The following is a 13,888-nucleotide window of genomic DNA, read 5'->3' as shown; positions in this document are numbered from 1 at the left end:
AAATTGACCAAATATTAAGTACGGATGTGATACTTATTTTGTAGAGCAAAATGTTTTAAATTGTTTCCATTGTTTTCGTCCCTTCACATTACTGCTAAAGTATATAGAGAAATGGTACATTAAATCCTTGGAGTTTTCCCTTTTTATTTTAGTTCTATTTCCTGCTATATATATTTTTTCTTTTTGAAATATGAGTCTATGATTTTAAAATAAAAAAGAAGAGTAACTTCTACATTGTTTGGTCATTCAAATAAAATAGTAAAGTCTAACAATTATTTTCATCTTTTAATTTGATTATTACAAGAAAAAATAGTAGCATTTTAAATTGACCTGTAATTGAAATAACATTATCTTTGTCTCAGTTATACAACATATTGATTTGGTATGTGTATATATTGTAAAATAATCACCACAAAAAATCAAGTAATATCCATCACAGTAAATAGAGTTTTTTTGTGTGTGTGTGGGGGATAACTTGTAAGATTTAATCTCCTAGCAACTTTCAAATATAGAGTATTATTAACTACATTTACCATGCTGTGCAGTAAATCCACAAAATTTATTTATTTTGTAACTGGAATTTTATACCTTTTGACCATCTTCATCCATTTTGTCCACCTACCACCACTCTACCTCTGGCAATCACCAAACTGTTCTTCGTATCTTCATTCAGGTTGTTTTTATTTTGTTTTGTTGTGTTTTGTTTTGTGTATGTTTAGATTCCACATATAAGTGAGATCATATGATATTTGTCTTCATCTATCTGAATTACTTTACTTAACGTAATCCCTTCAAGGTCCATTTATATTGTCACAAGTGGCAAGATTTCCTTCTTTTTTATGGTTGAATAATATTCCAGTGCACATACATATATAATATTTAAAAAATATATTATTAAAGTATAGTTGACATACAATGTTAACTTAGTTTCAGGTGTACAGCATGGTGATTCCACAATTATGCACATTATACAGTGATCATTATAATAAGTGTAGCTACCATCTGTCACCATACAATATTATTACAATATCATTGAGTACATTCCCTATGCTGTACAATCCTTCCCCATGACATTTATTTTATAGCTGGAAGTTTGTATTTCTTAATCCACTTCGCCTATTTTGTACATCATCCCACATACCTCCCCTCCAGCAACCACTAGTTTATTCTCTGCATTATGAGTCTGTTTTTGTTCTTTTGTTTTTTTGCTTGTTGGATTTGTTTTTTAGATTCTGCATAAATAATATAATATGGTATTTGTCTTTGTCTGAGTTATTTCATGTAGTACAATGCCTGCTAGGTATATCTGTGTTGTCACAAATAACAAGATCCCATTTTTAATGGCTGAGTAATATTCCATTGTATATATAAAATACATCTATGATCTCAAATATTGTATTTGTTGAGGCCTGCTTTGTGAACTAATATGTGATCTGTTGTAGAGAATGTGCTATCTGAACTTGAAAAGAATATGTATTCTAATGTTTTAGGATGGAATGATCCAAATATATCTGTTAAGTCCATCTGGCCCAGTGTATCATTCAAAGCCATTGTTTCCATGTTGATTTTCTGTTTGAGGATCTATCCATCGATGCAAGTGGAGTGTTAAAGTCCCTTACTATTATTGTATTATTATCAGTGAGTTCCTTTATGTTTGTTATTGTTTCACATATTCAGATGCTCCCATGTTGAGGGCATAAATATTTATAACTGTTTATCTTTTAGTCCCCTTTTATTATGATATAGTGCCATTCTGACACCCTATGTCTTTTGATTGGAGTGTTTAGTCAATTTATCTTCAGAGTAATTATTGATAGATGTGTATTTAGTGCTATTTATTACTTGTTTTGTTATTTCTGGAGATTTTCTCTGTTCCTTTCGTGTCTTTGTTACTTTTGGTATTCCCTTTCCACTCAAATATCTCCTTTTATATTGTTTGCAGTGCTGTTTTAGTGGTCATGAACTCCTTTAGTTTTTGTTTGTCTGGGAAACTCTTTATTTCTCCTCCAATTCTGAATGAAGGCCTTGCTGGAGAGAGTATTCTTGGCTACAGATTTTGCCCATTCATCACATTGAATATTGCATGCCACTCTCTTCTGGTTTGCAAAGTTTCTGCTGAGAAATCTCCATCTAACCATATGGGTCTTCTCTTGTAAGATAGGGACTTCTTTTGTCTTGCTGCTTTTAAGTTTTTTTCATCACTATATCTTCAAATTTAATTACAATATGTTTTGGTGGTGGCCAACTTTTTTTTTTTTTTAATGACAGTTCTCTGTGCCTCCTCCATCTAATGTCTCTTCTCTCCATTCTTTTCTCAAGTCCAGTGAATATCCTTGTGATTGTTGCTTTAAATTCTCTATCAGACATGTTACTTATATCTTCTCACTTACATCTCTGGCTGTGGTCTTTGTGTTTTATTTGGGAGTAATTCCTCTGTCTTGACATTTTTTCCTAGATCTGTCCCTTCTTCTCTGTGTTAGATAAACCAGTTATATTTCCTGCTCCAGAAATTAATGACTATATGAAAAAGAGTTCATGTAGTGTCCAGGGCCTGGTGCTTCATGGAGTGTATCAGGTGTATAATGTGTGCATTTTGTTGTTGTGTTTTGGCTGCTCTATCCTTCAGGACAGTCTTCTGCAGAGTCTTTCCTTGCCTGCAGTGGGCAATGTTTGGTCCTTGGCCAGAATGTGGTGAGTTTTAACTAGGTGTGCTGTGGTCTGTTTGTTAAATTGGACCTGATAATACTTCCACTAGAACTAAAGCCCTGCTGAACTTTGTCGTTGGGAGTTGTTGTGTGGGCAGTGGTTTGTGCTGGTTCTCTTGGGGAGGAGCTCACTGGGCCAGGACTGAGGCAAGTTTGACAGAGAAGGGCAGTCCTGTCATAGCAGACAGGTGTGGGACTTGGTGTAAGTAAGTTAGACAGCCAGTGTTTTTACTAATCTGCTTTCTGCAAATGTCTTTTTGTTTATAGTGAGGGGAAATGGAGGGAAATTTTGCTGATCAGCTCCTTTGTCCCCAGAGAGGGGTCTCCATGAATGCTGCCTCTCAGGGATATGCTCTAAGAAGAGGGAATAAGCCTCCCTTCCCCCAGTATGCCTCAGGCAGTCTTCAAATCACTGTTTTCATGCAGTCTTCCCCCAGGTGGTTTGCCTACCTTATTTTCAGGAGCAGGGCAGTGCTCTCAGGGCTCTATCTCAGTCAAGCCCACTGACCTTTAAAACTGCAGGCTTTAAGCTCTGCTGCTTATATGAAGTCATTAAATCACCCCCTATTGTTTTCAAAGACAATGGCTTGGGGAAATAGTCTCCTTGTGCATTCCCTTGTGCGCTCTACTCTCTTGCACCCTTCTCTGTGACCAAAGCTCTCTCCCCTCTGCAGCACTCACCATCTGTCTCTCCCCTAAAACATGTCTCTGAACGTCTTAACTTCTTTGATGTGGCATCTTCTTTCCCTTTATTTGTGGAGTTTGTTCTGTCAGTCTATTTATTCTTTTTTATATTTTCTGTCTATTTGTTATAGTTCTCACTGAGGTCATCTACTCCTCTCTCAAGTCTGGTGACTGTCTTTATCACCATTACTTCAACTATTTATCAAATACATTGTTTATCTCCATTTTATTTAGTTACGTTTCTGATTTTTTTTTTTTTCTTGGTTATTTGTTTGGAGCATATTCCTCTATTTCCTCATTTTGGTTGATTTTCTTTGTTTGTTTCTATGAATTAGGCCAAAGAAGTATTTCTTCTAGCTTTGAAGGAGTTTTCTTGTGTTGGAATGTCCCCTCTATAGCCCCCTGTATAGCCTGCATATACCTGGTGGCTTTGGCTGGCTGTATCTTTAGTGGGTCTGATCTGGGTATACCAGAGCAGTCTTCACCCAGGCTGCCTGGTGGAATAGCTGACATTAAGGCAGGCATAGACCGGGGGGTCCTGGGTCACTTCACACAAGAGTCACTCTCATGAAATGGCTGAATCCAAAACAACCTTCAGCCATAGTGGTTCTGGGACCCCCTTTGCAGGTGTCATGCTGGTAGGATGGCCTGAACTGAAGCAAGAATGGTCTAATTGTACCCAGAGCACTTTGTACAGGGGACACCACTGTGGGATGGCTGGAGCAGAAGTGGGCATGAGCCAGGGGCTCCCTATGCAATCTGTATAGGGGCATCATTTGTGGGATGGCAGGAGTCGAAGCAGGCATAGGGCAGGTACTCCCAATGTTCTCTGTACAGGGTCACCCTAGTGGGATGCCTGAATTTGAGGAGAGTGTGAGCCAGGAATCTCAGGGCTCTACACAGGGTAGGCCTTGGCATTATAACTGGCCTGAAGTGGATGTGAGTTAGGATGTTCTGTGGTGTTCCATATATTGGGTGTCCTTGTGGATCATGTGATTTGTGCAGATTTCTTTCAAGAGAGAATTAATAAACTAAGAACTTTTATGTGAGAAAAGTAAAAAAATAAAGTATGTTCAAGTCAAGGTGTCCTGAGGTTTTTGTGCTGTATCACCTTGGTGAGATGGCTAGAGCTATAGTGGGATTGTCTGGATGTATCCTAGTTTGCGCCACAATGGGACAGATTTGGTTGGATGGATAAAGCTCAGACAGGGGCAGGTGGGGGGGGTCACCTTCAGGGGATTGTTGGTAATAACATGAGCTGTGGGCCTAAGACTCACTATGGAAGCTACATGGCTCAGACACCCATACCCTGTTCCTCTATGTGCTATCAAGGTGGAAAGGAATATAGGTAATAGTGATTTCCAGTCCCTCTGATGTGGACAACATTCCAGCAGCTCCTCTGATATTTGGAAGATGCTCTAGGGCTGTTTCCTTTATACTTTAGTTTTTCTTTTAAACCACTGCTCTTTCTTCTGTTCCCCAGGTTTGCTAGGGCTGGTATGGCTTAGGGACCCTGGGTTCACTGAAGGAACAGGTTGGCTAGGGTATCTATATCCTGCTCCAGTCTGCACTATCATGGTGGAGGGGGAACATGAACAATGGTTTTGCTGCCCCTCCAATCCCAGTGAACATTCCCACAGGACCCCTGCCATTTTGTAGAGGGGCTAGTTCCTTTAATTTGTAGTTGCCCTTTTGAACTATGGCTTTTTCTCTACACTCCAGGGTCAAGGAATTTGCTCCCAGTTCCTCAATACTATCCCTTCCCATTGCAGCCAGAAGACATGGTTCCCATGGTAACCATGTCTCTGTCTCTCCTGCCATTCTCTATGTGGCCCCTCTATCTTTTGTTGTGCACAGGCTGTTCAGTCAGCCATTGGTTCTTTTTCAGGATGAGTTGCTCCACATGTAGGAGTAGATTTGGTGTTTCCCTGGACAAGGTGAGTTCAAAGTCTTCCTACATCTCCATATTAGGCCTTCTCTCCTCTCAGGTTCGCATGTATTTTTTACCAATTAATTCTTAGATGGATACTTAAGTTGCTTTCATATCTTGGCTATTGTAATAATGCTGCAATTAGCATGAGGGTGCAGATATCCTTTTGAGTTAGTAACTTCTTTTACTTTGGATACAACTCAGAAATGGAGTTGCTGGTCCATATGGGTAGTTTTTATTTTTAAATTTTTGAGGAAATTTCATATTGTTGTCCAGAATGGCACCAATTAGCATTCCCACCAACAGTGTACAAGTGTTCCCTTTTCTGCATATCCTTGCCTACCATTGTCATCTCTTGTCTTCAATAATAGCAAAACAGATGTGAGATATCTCATTGTGTTTCTGATTTATATTTTCAAGATAAATAGTAATGTTGAGCATCTTTTCATGTACTTGTTGGCTATCTGTATGTCTTCTTTGGAAAAATTCCTATTCAGATCCTCCATCCATTATTTAATTGGATTGTTTTTGTTTGTTTGTTTTGCTGACGAGTTTTAATATAAGATTTGCAAATACTTTCTCCCATTTGGTAACTTGCCTTTTCCTTTCTCTGATTGTTTCCTTTGCTGTATAGAAGTTTTTAGTTTGATGTAGTCCCAGTTGCTGATTTTTGTTTTTGTGGCCTTCAATTTGGTGTCAAATCCAAAATATCATCACCAAGACTGATGTCAAAGGGCTTACCACATTTGTTTTCTTCTAGAAAGTTTGTGGTTTCAGGCCTTATATTCAAGCTTTTCATCCAGTTTAAGTTAATTTTTGTGTATGTTGTAAGATGGTGACCCTGTTTTATTATTTTGCATGTGGCTGTTCAATTTATTAATTGAATAGAACACTGTTCTTTCCCCCTTGTATTTTCTTTGTTCCTTTATTCCTTTATTTTATTTTATTTTATTTTATTTTATTTATTTTTTCAACCTCTGTAGATGTCATTTTAATCACAGTATACTGAAGAGAACATGTACACATTAGCCAAATACAAGATTTCTCCTTATAGCAGACTTTTTCTTTCTATTTAATAGCGGTGGCTGACGCACCAGCCCTGAAACCTGGAGTTGGTTTTATTGAGGAATGTTTGGAACTAAATGGTTGCTTCATTATTTCCTTAAATTACCAGCAGGTGATCTTCAAAAGACATGGAGACTCAATTATAAAATAGCATGCAAAGCTAAAGAATTCATGCTCTTATATGAGTCCATACTCATCTTCTTCTATCTGTGACTGTTCCTTGATCACAGCTTTTCTATGATACCTTTCCCTTTCCCATAATCTGGCTAGCTTCATTCTGACCTTTCTTGAGTCAACTCATTAAATGTCCATTGGCACAATAGCATTTCAGTTGACAGAGGAAGACAAATATAAATCACAAATCAGTGGATCTGCCATTAAGATTCTCCATCCTATCACTGATTGGGCTGTGAAAAGAAGCATTAACCCCTAACTTCAAGGCATAGTGACACTTGGATAACTGGCCCATCAAGACTGTGAGGTCCTTGGCTTATTTTTTGTTTTCTTTTAGGATAAATGTTACAACGCTATGGAAGGCTCTGAATAGACTTCCACAGTTCTCATACTTTCAACAAGAGATGAGCAGTGGAATAAAAAGAACATGCACAAAAATGAGGAGACATCATTGGGAATCACAGGCTGTTTCCAACATCGTTGGCTAGTCACATGGCCTTTTAGTATGGCTTCTGTGCCACAATGAAGGAGATCCAGGCTCCATCCATACAATTCTGAGTGACAGAAAGGTAGCATCCAGAGCAAACTGAGTTTAGTTAGAGACAGACCTTACTGATATTGGTAAGTCCTCAGAGGGTCCCTGACAGAGTCCGAGGGGTTGCTAATTTTAGTGACATAGTTTTCTTTTTTTTTTATTCTTATGTTAATCCCCATACATTACATCATTAGTTTTAGATGTAGTGTTCCATGATTCATTGTTTGTGCATAACACCCAGTGCTCCATGCAGAATGTGCCCTCCTCAATACACATTACCAGGCTAACCCATCCGCCCACCCCCCTCCCCTCTAGAACCCTCAGTTTGTTTTTCAGAGTCCATCGTCTCACATGGTTCGTCTACCCCTCCGATTTCCCCTGCTTCATTCTTCCCCTCCTGCTACCTTCTTCTTCTCTTTTTTTCTTAACATATATTGCATTATTTGTTTCAGAGGTACAGCTCTGAGATTCAACAGTCTTGCACATTTCACAGCACTTACCAGAGCACATATGCTCCCCAGTGTCTATCACCCAGTCACCCCATCCCTCCCACCCCACCCCCCACTCCAACAACCCTCAGTTTGTTTCCTGCGATTAAGAATTCCTCATATCAGTGAGGTCATATGATACATGTCTTTCTCTGTTTGAATTTCTTCGCTCAACATAATACCCTCCAGTTCCATCCACGTCGTTGCAAATGGCAAGATCTCATTCCTTTTGATGGCTGCATAATATTCCATTGTATATATATACCACCTCTTCTTTATCCATTCATCTGTCGATGGACATCTTGGCTCTTTCCACAGTTTGGCTATTGTGGACATTGTTGCTATAAACTTCGGGGTGCATGTACCCCTTTGGATCCCTACATTTGTATCTTTGCGGTAAATACCCAGTAGTGCAATTGCTGGATCGTATGGTAGCTCCATTTTCAACTTTTTGAGGAACCTTCATACTGTTTTCCAGAGTGGCTGCACCAGCTTGCATTCCCACCAACAGTGTAGGAAGGTTCCCCTTTCTCCGCATCCCCGCCAACATCTGTCGTTTCCTGACTTGTTAATTTTAGCCATTCTGACTGGTGTGAGGTGGTATCTCATTGAGGTTTTGATTTGGATTTCCCTGATGCCGAGCGATATTGAGCACTTTTTCATGTGTCTGTTGGCCATTTGGATGTCTTCTTTGGACAAATGTCTGTTCATGTCTTCTGCCCATTTCTTGATTGGATTCTTTGTTCTTTGGGTGTTGAGTTTGATGAGTTCTTAATAGATTTTGGATAATAGCCCTTTATCTGATATGTCATTTGCAAATATCTTCTCCCATTCTGTCGGTTGTTTTTTGGTTTTGTTGACTGTTTCCTTTGCTTTGCAAAAGCTTTTTCTCTTGATGAAGTCCCAATAGTTCATTTTTGCCCTTGATTCCCTTGCCTTTGGCGATGTTTCTAGGAAGAAGTTGCTTAGGCTGAGGTCGAAGAGGTTGCTGCCTGTGTTCTCCTTTAGGATTTGGATGGACTCCTGTCTCACATTGAGGTCTTTCAACCATTTGGAGTCTATTTTTGTGTGTGGTGTAAGGAAATGGTCCAGTTTCATTCTTCTGCATGTGGCTATCCAATTTTCCCAACACCATTTGTTGAAGAGACTGTCTTTTTTTCCACTGGACATTCTTTCCTGCTTTGTCGAAGATTAGTTGGCCATAGAGTTGAGGGTCCATTTCGAGGGCTCTCTATTCTGTTCCATTGATCTATGTGTCTGTTTCTGTGCCAGTACCATACTGTCTTGATGATGACAGCTTTGTAATACAGCTGGAAGTCTGGAAATGTGATGCCGCCAGCTTTGCTTTTCTTTTTCAACATTCCTCTGGCTATTCGCAGTCTTCTGGTTCCATACAAATTTTAGGATTATTTGTTCCATTTCTTTGAAAAAAAGTGGATGGTATTTTGATGGGGATTGCATTGAATGTGTACATTGCTCTAGGTAGCATTGACATCTTCACAATATTTGTTCTTCCAATCCATGAGCATGGAACGTTTTTCCATTTCTTTGTGTCTTCCTCAATTTCTTTCATGAGTATTTTATAGTTTTCTGAGTACAGATCCTTTGTCTCTTTCGTTAGATTTATTCCTACGTATCTTATGGTTTTGGGGGCAATTGTAAATGGGATCGACTCCTTAATTTCTCTTTCTTCTGTCTTGTTGTTGGTGTATAGGAATGCCACTGATTTCTGTGCATTGATTTTATATCCTGCCACTTTACTGAATTCCTGTATGAGTTCTAGCAGTTTTGGGGTGGAGTTGTTTGGTTTTTCCACACAAAGTATCCTATCGTCTGCAAAGAGTGAGAGTTTGACTTCTCCTTTGCTGATTTGGATGCCTTTTATTTCTTTTTGTTGTCTGATTGCTGTGGCTAGGACTTCCAATACTATGTTGAAGAGCAGTGGTGATAGTGGACTTCCCTGCCGCGTTCCTGACCTTAGGGGGAAAGCTCTCAGTTTTTCCCCATTGAGAATGATATTCGCTGTAGGATTTTCATAGATGGCTTTTATGATATTGAGGTATGTACCCTCTATGCCTATACTCTGAAGAGTTTTGATCAAGAAAGGATGCTGTACTTTGTAAAATGCTTTTTCTGCATCTATTGAGAGGATCATATGATTCTTGTTCTTTCTTTTGTTAATGTATTGTATCACATTGATTGATTTGTAGATGTTGAACCAACTTTGCAGCCTGGGGATAAATCCCACTTGGTCGTGGTGAATAATCCTTTTAATGTACTGTTGGATCCTATTGGCTACTATTTTGGTGAGAATTTTTGCATCCATGTTCATCAGGGATATTGGTCTGTAATTCTCCTTTTTGATGGGGTCTTTATCTGGTTTTGGGATCAAGGTAATGCTGGCCTCATAAAATGAGTTCGGAAGTTTTCCTTCCATTTCTATTTTTTGGAACAGTTTCAGAAGAATAGGTATTAATTCTTCTTGAAATGTTTGGTAGAATTCCCCTGGGAAGCCATCTGGCCCTGGGCTTTTGTTTTTTGGGAGATTTTTGATGACTGCTTCAATTTCCTTAGTGGTTATAGGTCTGTTCAGGTTTTCTATTTCTTCCGGCTTCAGTTTTGGTAGTTGATACATCTCTAGGAATGCATCCATTTCTTCCAGGTTATCTAGTTTCCTGGCATAGAGTTGCTCATAATATGTTCTTATCATTGTTTGTATTTCTTTGGTGTTGGTTGTGATCTCTCCTCTTTCATTCATGATTTTGTTGATTTGGGTCATTTCTCTTCTCTTTTTGATAAGTCTGGCCAGGGGTTTATCAATCTTGTTAATTCTTTCAAAGAACCAGCTCCTAGTTTCGTTGATCTGTTCTACTGTTCTTTTAGTTTTTATTTCATTGATTTCTGCTCTGATCTTTATTTTTTCTCTTCTCCTGCTGTGTTTAGGCTTTATTTGCTGTTCTTTCTCCAGCTCCTTTAGGTGGAGGGTTAGGTTGTGTACTTGAGATCTTTCTTGTTTCTTGAGAAAGGCTTGTATTGCTATATACTTTCCTCTTAGAACTGCCTTTGCTGCATCCCAAAGATTTTGAACAGTTGTGTTTTCATTTTCATTGGTTTCCATGTATTTTTTTAATTCTTCTTTAATTTCCTGGTTGACCCATTCATTCTTCAGTAGGATGCTCTTTAGCCTCCATGTATTTGAGTTCTTTCTGACTTTCCTCTTGTGATTGAGTTCTACTTTCAAATCATTGTGGTCTGAAAATCGGTAGGGAATGATCCCAATCTTTTGGTACCGGTTGAGACCTGATTTATGACCTAGGATGTGATCTATTCTGGAGAATGTTCCATGGGCACTAGAGAAGAATGTGTATTCCGTTGCTTTGGGGTGGAATGTTCTGAATAGGTCTGTGAAGTCCATTTGTTCCAGTGTGTCATTTAAAGTCTTTATTTCCTTGTTGATCTTTTGCTTAGACGATCTGTCCATTTCAGTGAGGGGGGTGTTAAAGTCCCCCACTATTATTGTATTGTTGTCAATGTGTTTCTTTGCTTTTGTTATTAATTGCCTTATATAATTGGCTGTTCCCATGTTAGGGGCATAGATATTTACAATTGTTAGATCTTCTTGTTGGATAGACCCTTTAAGGAAGATATAATGTCCTTCCTCATCTCTTATTACAGTCTTTGGTTTAAAATCTAATTTGTCTGATATAAGGATTGCCACCCCAGCTTTCTCTTGGTGTCCATTAGCATGGTAAATGGTTTTCCACCCCCTCACTTTCAATCTGGGGGTGTCTTTGGTTCTAAAATGAGTCTCTTGAAGACAGCATATTGATGGGTCTTGTTTTTTAATCCAGTCTGATAGCCTGTGTCTTTTGATTGGGGCAATTAGCCCATTTGCATTCAGGGTAACTACTGAAAGATAGGAATTTAGTGCCATTGTATTGCGTGTAAGGTGACTGTTACCATATATTGTCTGTGTTCCTTTCTGGTCTATGTTGCTTTTAGACTCTCTCTTTGCTTAGAGGACCCCTTTCAAGATTTCTTGTAGGGCTGGTTTTGTGTTTGCAAATTCCTTTAGTTTTTGTTTGTCCTGGAAGCTTCTTATCTCTCCTTCAATTTTCAATGACAGCCTAGCTGGATAGAGTATTCTTGGCTGCATAATTTTCTCATTTAGTGCTCTGAATATATCCTGCCAGTCCTTTCTGGCCTGCCAGGTCTCTGTGGATAGGTCTGTTGCCAATCTAATGTTTCTACCATTGTAGGTTACATATCTCTTCTCCCGAGCTGCTCTCAGGATTTTCTCTTTGTCTATGAGACTCGTAAGTTTTACTATTAGATGTTGGGGTGTGGACCTATTTTTATTGATTTTTAGGGGGGTTCTCTGTGCTTCCTGGATTTTCATGCCTGTTTCCTTCCCCAAATTAGGGAAGTTCTCTGCTATAATTTGCTCCATTATACCTTCTGCCCCTCTCTCTCTTTCTTCTTCTTCTGGGATCCCAATTATTCTAACGTTGTTTCGTCTTATGTTATCGCTTATCTCTCGAATTCTGCCCTCGTGATCCAGTAGTTGTTTATCTCTCTTTTTCTCAGCTTCTTTATTTTCCATCATTTGGTCTTCTATATTACTGATTCTCTCTTCTGCCTCATTTATCCTAGCAGTTAGCACCCCCATTTTTGATTTCACCTCATTAATAGCCTTTTTGATTTCTACTTGGTTAGATTTTAGCTCTTTTACTTCTCCAGAAAGGGTTTCTCTAATAACTTCCATATTTTTTTCAAGCCCAGCTAGTATATTTAAAGTGATGATTCTGAACTCGAGATCTGACATCGTACTAATGTCCGTATTGAGTAGGTCCCTGGCAGTCGGTACTACCTCTTGTTCTTTTTGTTGAGGTGATTTTTTCCGTCTTGTCATTTTGTGCAGAGGAGAATAGATTAATAAGAGAACAAAATGCTAGCAGAGTAACCACGTCCCCAGAAAATATACTCTAAAGAAATCAGAAAAGACCTGAAGCAGTGGAAAAAGAAATGGAAAGAGAGAAAAAAGAAAAAAAAGAAAAAGAAAAAGATAAAGATAAATACAAATAAAAACAAACAAAACAACAACAACAACAACAAGAAAAACCAGAATGTGATCAAATATGATCAGGCTGGTATATAGATCAGTGCCACACACTAGATTTGGGGTGTATTTTGGTCTGTTAGAAGAAAGTGGCTCCAAAAATTTTAAAGAAAGAAAAACTTATATATGTACAAAAATAAGGGTTGATATGATGAAGGGCTGGAATATGACTGTAAAGATGGAAATTATAAAAAAAGTTTATAAAAGGAATTGATAAGAAGTTTTTTGTAAAAAGAAAGAAGAGGATTTAAAAAAAAGAAAAAAGAAAAAAACGGGAGAGAATGTGATCAGGCAGGGGAGTATAAAAAACCATATACTAGATATTTAGGGTATATTTTATTCTGTTAGAAGAAAATATCTCAAAATTTTAAAGAGAGAACAACTTATATATATATGCCAAAAATACGGGTAACTACTATGAAGGGATAGAATATGACTCTAAAAATGAAAAATAAAAATGTTTCTTTAAAAAAAGGGATTGATAAGATGTTGGTTGAAAAAGGGAAAAAGAAAAATTCAAAAACAACCCCAAAACAGTTAAAAAAAACTAACTTTGAAAGACTAAAGAAGCACAGTAAAAAAGCCATGAATTCTATGTGCAGTAGTCCCCTAGCGCTGGAGTTCTGCCGTTCTCATTGATCGGTAAACTTGGTCTTGGCTGGCTGTTCTCGCTGATCTTCTGGGGGAGGGGCCTGTTGCCGTGGTTTCCAAATGTCTTTGCCGGAGGCGGAATTGCCCCACCCTTGCCCCCTCCCGGCTAAGTAATCTGCTCGGGTTTGCTCTCTGGAGCTTTTGTTCCCTGCGAGCTTTCTGTACAGCTTTGGAGGTGGAGAGTGAAAATGGCGGCCTCCCAATCTCTGGCCCGGAGGAGCCGAGAACTCGGGGCCCCAATCCTCAGCAAGTCCTCAGAGAAAAGCCGTCAGTCACTCCCGTCTCCCCGGTCTCCGGCCGCTCTCCGTGCTCACCCGGCCTGTGACCGTCCGTTTCTATCTCTGGTACCCGACCCCGCGTGGAGCCTCCAAACCCAGCAGATCCCTGCGGTGCCCTCCCGCACCGCTCCTCCCGGGGAAGAAGGTAAGTTTCCCCGGATCTGCTGCTTGTTGGGTCCCTGCTGGAGGAGCTGTGGCCCGACTGTGCCGCGGATCACGGTTTATGGCAACCCCGAGCTGAGAGCCCGCGCCTGGGCTC

This window comes from Mirounga angustirostris, unplaced genomic scaffold (genome assembly GCF_029215605.1).
Source record: "Mirounga angustirostris isolate CCGP_5_RB_7025 unplaced genomic scaffold, mMirAng1.0.hap1 SCAF_11, whole genome shotgun sequence".
In the NCBI taxonomy this organism is placed as follows: Eukaryota; Metazoa; Chordata; class Mammalia; order Carnivora; family Phocidae; genus Mirounga; species Mirounga angustirostris.
Note: the sequence above shows the minus strand (reverse complement) of the source record.